Raw genomic sequence first — 7135 nt, forward strand, 5'->3', positions numbered from 1 at the left:
GAAAAATGGGGCAAAAGTTTTAAATTTGATACTTGGGAAGGTGGAAAGAATCAGATGGATAGGACTGTGAAAATATGAGGTGGTGGGTGAGAAGGACATGGTGCAGGACTTTTTAAGATCAAATTGAATGCTATGGAGAAAAAAGATTGGGAGACAAACAAAAGGATTAATGAATGATTTTATTGTCATGTGTATTTTACATTGAAATACAATAAAATTCAGTAAAAAGCTTTCATTTGTCACCACAATCCCGCACTATTTTGATAACAGGAGAAATAGAAAGATATAGCTTAAAGAGAATTTCATCTACATTTGAGTTCTGAGCCAGCACAGAACTACCACTGCCTCAACAGACCCAACTAACATTGAAGTCACCCATCCTATTGCACCATCATTTGCTCTGGGCCAATTCACTTTTGCCATCACATGCACTGTGTATACTAATGTTGGAGTCTATCACCATGGTGGATGTTACTGTTGTGCTGTTCTGCCACCACTTTGCAGCTACCAGCACCAGACCCAACCAACGACGAAGTCTCTGATCCTCAGATGCCATCTTTAGCCACTGAGCCTATGTCTCTGATGTTGCCTCAGGGATCATTCGCCTCTGCACTGGGCTCAGTATCCGCTACGCTGGGCTTGCTCTTCCTTGCACGGAGCTTGCTTTCCCCCGTGTTGGGCTTGTTCTGCCCTCCATACTGGCCTCATTCTCTTCTGTGCTGGGCTTGCTATTGGGGAGATTTAGTTCAAAGTTGATAACCAGGTAATACAGGTTTCAGGGACAATGGAGTTGAATGCTCTAATGAAGATGAAAGTGTAAGTATTGGTATAAGTCAGATATGAAATTTGAAGCTCAGTTCTGGGTTTAATTAAGTATCTAGCTTATTCACAAAGTTAAGTTTGAGTAAGTTATTGGAAAGAAATGGAGTTAGAGGCAAGGAATTATAGTTTATGAAAGGGTTCAAAGAATAATGTCCTCAGTCTTCACAAAGTTCATTTGAAGAAAAAAATTAACAGCTTTAGTCCTGAACTTGCATGGCTGCTTAGAAACTAATGAGAGCTTGACCTTCGGAATAAGCAAAGTCTTGCAGTTCTTTACATATTAATGATGCTAACATACATTTTGATATGGAAAATTCAATAATGAATTAACTGCCACCTCTTTTCCTCATATATGACTTGGCAATTGAGGTTTCACAAATCATGATTTCGAAAAACAGCAAACTTCTGTCCATCATGTCAAGACTTGTGTAAAATTTATCAATAGAAACTATTGCAAGACCCAGAATGAATACTGACACAAAATTCTCTTCTTGCATCTTGTCTCAAGGTCATATTGCACATGATAGCTTATTCCCTTAATGCTCAGTATGAAGTAGATCAGCATCCTTTGATATTTATTTCAAATATATGTGGACTCCCCGAGAATTCATATATACTAAGCCCCTGAAATTGATATAATTTCCTGAAAAGAGCAAAAATATTTTCTCATGATAAATTGGCATGCTCCTTATCGCAATACCCATGCAGGCATGGCTCAGAGAATTAAATAGATTTGGTGTCTATTTCCCAACTTGACTAATATTCTCTTTACCAGTGAGAACATTCTTCACCATGATTAACCCATTTCCTACAAAACCAACTGACCAGATTGTATTTTGCAGATATAGATGAATTTGACCAATTTACAGTGATGAGTTTTATCTGGAAAGACAGCATATAGTGTTAACCATCTATCTCCCCTTCAATAGAGCTGGAAACTGACTGCAAAAGCTTCAAGCATGACTGCTAAATAATTCTAAAGTCAGTTTTATTTATCACTTCTGCAACATTAATTAATTATTTTGCTACCTTTCCCAGTACTCTGTGCTTGAATCCAGATTTACACATCACACCACAGTATTGAAATGGCTCTAATCCAAGTTATTAATTATATGTTACAATACTGTGAGAAAGGTAAGCCATCCTATTCATTCTTCTTGATCTGTGCTGCAGCCTATGCCAAATATCCATCACCTCCAATGATCTGCACTATGGACCAGCTGCACAGAACTGCGTCTATTTTGTTCATTATCTTCCAACTGATCATTACCAGAGAATCACTTCCCTCTTCTGCACTTCCCTCTTCATATCTCTAATGCTTTGCAAAGATCTATCTTTGACCTCCAATTTCTCATAACATCAGCAACACCATCTGATATCATAGTGCCAATTCCCCCAATATAAACTGATAATACTCAGCTTTACCACAGCACCATCTGTCTCAACCCTGTCATAGACTCTAAATGGTTTGGCTATTTGTGCAACATGCGATGCTGAATGACAAACATTTCCTCAACCAAATACTACGAAGATGAAAGACTTTGTATCTGGTGCCCCAACTAAATGTTGTTCCCCTTTGGCATCAATTTTATTCTTCTGAAGGTCATCTTGACTGTTTAAGCATCTGATGTCATATTTGTGCAGTATAGGTTGACGAGAGAAGGGGCCATATTGGACCTGGTGTTGGGGAATGAGCCAGGCCAAGTTGTAAAAGTTGCGGTGGGGTATTTCTTTGGGAATAGTGACCACAATTCTGTAAGTTTTAGAATACTTGTAGACAAAGATGAGAGTGGTCCTAAGAGAAGAGTACTAAACTGGGCCAAGGCCAATTATATCAAAATTTGGCAGGAGCTGGGAAATGTGGATTGGAAGCAGTTATTTGAAGTGAAGTCCGCATTTGATATGTGGGAGGCTTTTAAAGATAGGTTGAAGATAATGCAGGATAGGCATGTCCCTTTGAAAACAATGGATAGGAAAGGCAAGATTAGTGAATGGTGGATGACAGGAGAAATCGTGCAACTAGCCAAGAGGAAAAGGGAAGCATACATAAGGCCTTGGAGGAATATTGGGAGAGAAGGACCAATCTTAAACAAGGAATCAAGTGGGCTAAAAGGTGTCATGAAATAACTTTAGTGAGCAAAATTAACGAGAATCCCAAGGCCTTTTATTCATATATAAGAAGCAAGAGGGTAACTAGAGAAAGGGTTGGTCCACTAAAGGATAAGGAAGGAAGGTTGCGTGTTGTCGAACCTGAGAAAATGGGTGAGATTCTCAATGATCACTTTGCATCAGCATTCACTGAGGAAAGGGACATGATTAATATTGAGATTAGAAATAGAATTTTGTTTATTCTGGATCACGTTGACATAAGGAGGGAAGATGTGTCGGGTAGGCTAAAGGATATTAAGGTTGACAAATCCCCAGGACTGGATGGGATCTGTCCCAGGTTACTGAGGGAGGCGAGAGAGGAAATAGCTGGGGCCCTGACAGATACCTTTGTAGCATCCTTAAACACAGGTGAGGTGCCGGAGGATTGGAGGGTTGCTAATGTTGTCCCCCCTGTACAAGAAGAGTGGTAGGGATATTCAGGGTAACTACAGACCAGTGAGCCTGATGTCATTGGTGGGAGAGTTGTTGGAGAAAGTACTGAGGGATAAAATCTATTTATATCTGGAAAAGGAATAGGCTTAACAGTGATAGACAACATGGTTTTGTGTGGGAGAGATCGTGTCTCACCAACTTCATAGAGTTCTTTAAAGAAGTGAACAAGTTGATAGATGAAGGAAGGGCTGTAGATGTCATATGCATGGATTTTAGTAAGGTGTTTGATAAGGTTCCACATGGTAAACTAATGGAGAAAGTGAAGTCACATCGTGTGCAGGGTGGATAAAGCAACAGAAGACAGACAGCAACTGGTTGAGCAACAGGAGACAGAGTATTGACGGGAATTTCACGAAATGGAGAAAGGTGACTAGTGGCGTTCCACAGGGATCAGTGCTGGGGCCACTGTTGTTTGTGATATAAATAAATGATCTGGAAGATGGCATTGTTGATCTAAATCAGTAAGTTTACAGATGACACAAAGATTGGTGGTGTAGCAGAAAGCATAGGGGCCTGTCAAAGAATACAAGAGAATATAGATAGACTGGAGATTTGGGCGGAGAAGTGGCAGACAAGGTTCAGTCCAGGCAAATATGAGGTGATGCATTTTGGGAAGTCTAATTCTACAGCAAACTATACTATAAATGGAAGAGCCTTGGGAAAAGTTGATGAGATCTGGGAGTTCAGGTCTACTGTACCTGAAGGTGGCTGCACAGTTGGATAGAGTGGTCAAGAAGGCATATGGTATACTTGCTTCATCGGACGGGGTATTGAGTATAAGAGCTGGCAGGTCATTTTAATTTTGTATAAGCCTTTGGTTCGGCCACATTTAGAATTCTGTTCACCACATTACCAAAAGGATGTGGATGTTCTGGAGAGGTTGCAGAGAAGGTTTACAAGGATGTTGCCTGGTATGGAAGGTGCTAGCTATGAAGAGAGGTTGAGTAGGTTAGGATTGTTTTCATTAGAAAAAAGGAGATTGACAGGAGACCTGATTGAGGTCTACAAAATCATGAAGGACATAGACAGGATGGATAGAGAGATAAGCTTTTTCCCAGGGTGAGGGATTCAATAACAAGAAGTTGTGCATTCAAGGCAAGAAATGGATGGTTTTAGGGGGATACATGCGGCAATTACTTTACACAGAGGGTGGTAGGTGCCTGGAACGCATTGCCAGTAGAGGTAATAGAGGCAGGTATGGTGGATTCACTTAAGGTACGTCATAGATGGGGTTACAGATGCTTAGGAATTGGGGGATAGATTTAGACAGTAGATTTGGATTGGCTCAGGCTTGGAGGGCTGAAGGGCCTGTAAACTTTATTTGTTCTTTGTTCTCTATTTGACTTTGAGATGAATTCTGGCCATAAAGCCAAACCATGATGTCATAAGTCCAACTATTTCCATATCATTAACATTACCTGACTCTACCCCTGCCTCAACTCATCCATTGCTGAGGCTTTTGTACCTCATTACCTGATCATTCCAATGTACTTCAAGTTGACCTCTCATGTTTTACCTTTTGCATACTTGCTCGATTTTTAGATTCTCATTGTTTTCAAACCTCTCATGGTGTCCCCCTTTGTGTCCATATAATGTTTTCTGTCATTTCGCCCTCTTGAACCGCACTCCCTCCACCACCACCTCCATCCCCCCCCCCCCCCACCAACGGTTTTAATCACTCTATCATTGCCTTTAGCTACCAATGCAATAAACTGAAATTTGCGCTTGAAACCTCAAAGCCTCGTTTTCCATTTTTAAGAAGTTCCTTTAAACCTACCTGTTTAATTAAACTTCAGATCATCTGCGCTCACGTCTTCTTATATAGCAATGTCCAATTTTGTTTGAGGATGTGCTTGTACAGCGCCAGGTGGGAAGTTTTACCATTTTAAAGGCACTCCAGGCGTATTAGTGATTGTTGTTCCGCAGCTTCGGTGCACAAATAGCGAATTCGTGACACTTATGGTGATGTTAATCGGCCAGAAACAGCTTTAAAATATAAAAAAGAAAACTTCCTCTTGGAAAATGTCTTGATGGAGACCGGACCAGTGACTTCACAAAACATTTGTAAATGCTCTTCACATGTTGAATATGGGAGTCCTTGTCCGCCTACCCGTTTCTACTTGCATTAGGACCCGAAGCCACCTTTAATCTAAGTCTTTAGCAGGTGTTGCAACCCAATTCAAACCATGACAGCGCGTTTAAATTTGGGCTCTCGAATTAAACTGCAGGGACTCTTATCAGCCTTCAAGTGCGTTTTTAACAGAGGAATCTGGTAACACACAAGTAATAATTGTGGAACTAACGCAAATTGCTTCTGACGCTTTTCTTAAAGAGGAAAATATGTGAAATACTTAGCAGATTTGGCAACAACTAGAGAGAGAAACAGCCAGAGTTTCCGGTTCTAACCGAAGTTCCTCCAGTTGAAATATTAACTCTGTTTCTCTCTCCACAGTTCCTGCCATGCATTTCCAGTTTTTATTTATTACTGTCTACTTGGGGGTTTCTTTTACCTCGAAAGTATCATTTTGAAGGAAATTTTCCTGTAACCAATCACGCCCGTGTCATACTCATGTCGCGATGTAAATACCTTCCAGCAACACTCCGTCCATTAACCTGCCCACGCTGTCTTAGCAACGCAGCGGTGCTTTCACATAAATACTCATCGCGCACCTCACAATCATCCTTGGTTGTTCCCTGTAAGTCTCTCTTCACGTCTTATTGAGGTTGCTGTGATAGGAATTGGGTACCTGTCCAATGGCAAAACATAAACCCAATACAATTGTCAACGGCACACCAACAGGGGCAGTTGATGAACATATTATAAATGTGTAAATATATCTCACACTCTCCAAACCCTATTCGCATGATCCATTTAATAGTGTACAGTAGTGTTTGTCGGAGGGGGTGCACAGGCACACATTGTGCGCAGTTTTTCTGTAAGTCTTTGAATTTCAGGACTATGAATGTTATAGTTCACTGAATAGTCTGTGACTTCTTCGGCTCTGGTTAACACCGTAGCCATCTTGATACATTATCGTTGCCCCGTGTTCTACTTTTGAGGAGATCAAGCACTGTGACCGCGGGCCGAATGGCCCATTTCTGTGCCAGAACACTTCAACGACACCATTCTTTGACAGGACATCGGCCCACAGACCTACCTTACCCCGCCAGAAACGTGATCAACTTCACTGCGTACCGGGTTAATGTTACCTCCTTTGGCAGGTTTACACAAAGGAAAACGGTTCTCTGACGAGCTCCGGAAACGTAACAATAAAATGAAGACAAGAGACGAAGGAGCGCAGTCGCCGGCGAGATTTAAGTTTGCGGATTCGATCATTTTACACATCTAACATAGAATGTACAACTCGTTTATTTCCGCATTGGAATGAAACTGATCAAGGCACAAGTTTTGTTTTAGGGAGGGGAGGTTATGGTTTGTCGCCATAATATCTAAGTACACGAGACAATAAAATACATTAAATACTGTAGTGAGAAACTCCAGTCATTGCTTTCAAACTGCTTCCTCCTTTGAGGTGCGTGCAAGAAACGGCGTTTGTTATTAAATGGAAATTGAGTTATTTTCGTCGGAATAACCGCTATTCCCAGGCAACAGCCGTTCTTTCCAGACCATTCCTTGCACGAAAAACAAAAGTAATAGCAGGATTCTAACTGAGAGGCGCTTAAACTCTGTGCTTCCAACCCCACTGGAAAA

General features: G+C 41.1%; 1 long non-coding RNA gene across 1 annotated transcript; it reads right to left on the minus strand.

Annotated features, from left to right (window-relative positions):
* Nucleotides 1–244: 244 nt before the first annotated feature.
* Nucleotides 245–6046, minus strand: LOC132825150 (uncharacterized). Its single transcript, XR_009645756.1, has 3 exons — nt 6011–6046; nt 5201–5409; nt 245–799 (listed from the first exon to the last, which is right to left on the minus strand). It is a non-coding gene; the product is annotated as an uncharacterized LOC132825150 (long non-coding RNA).
* Between the last annotated feature and the right edge of the window lie 1089 nt (nt 6047–7135).

The sequence above is a fragment of the Hemiscyllium ocellatum genome, chromosome 20, assembly GCF_020745735.1.
Source record: "Hemiscyllium ocellatum isolate sHemOce1 chromosome 20, sHemOce1.pat.X.cur, whole genome shotgun sequence".
NCBI classification, from domain to species: domain Eukaryota; kingdom Metazoa; phylum Chordata; class Chondrichthyes; order Orectolobiformes; family Hemiscylliidae; genus Hemiscyllium; species Hemiscyllium ocellatum.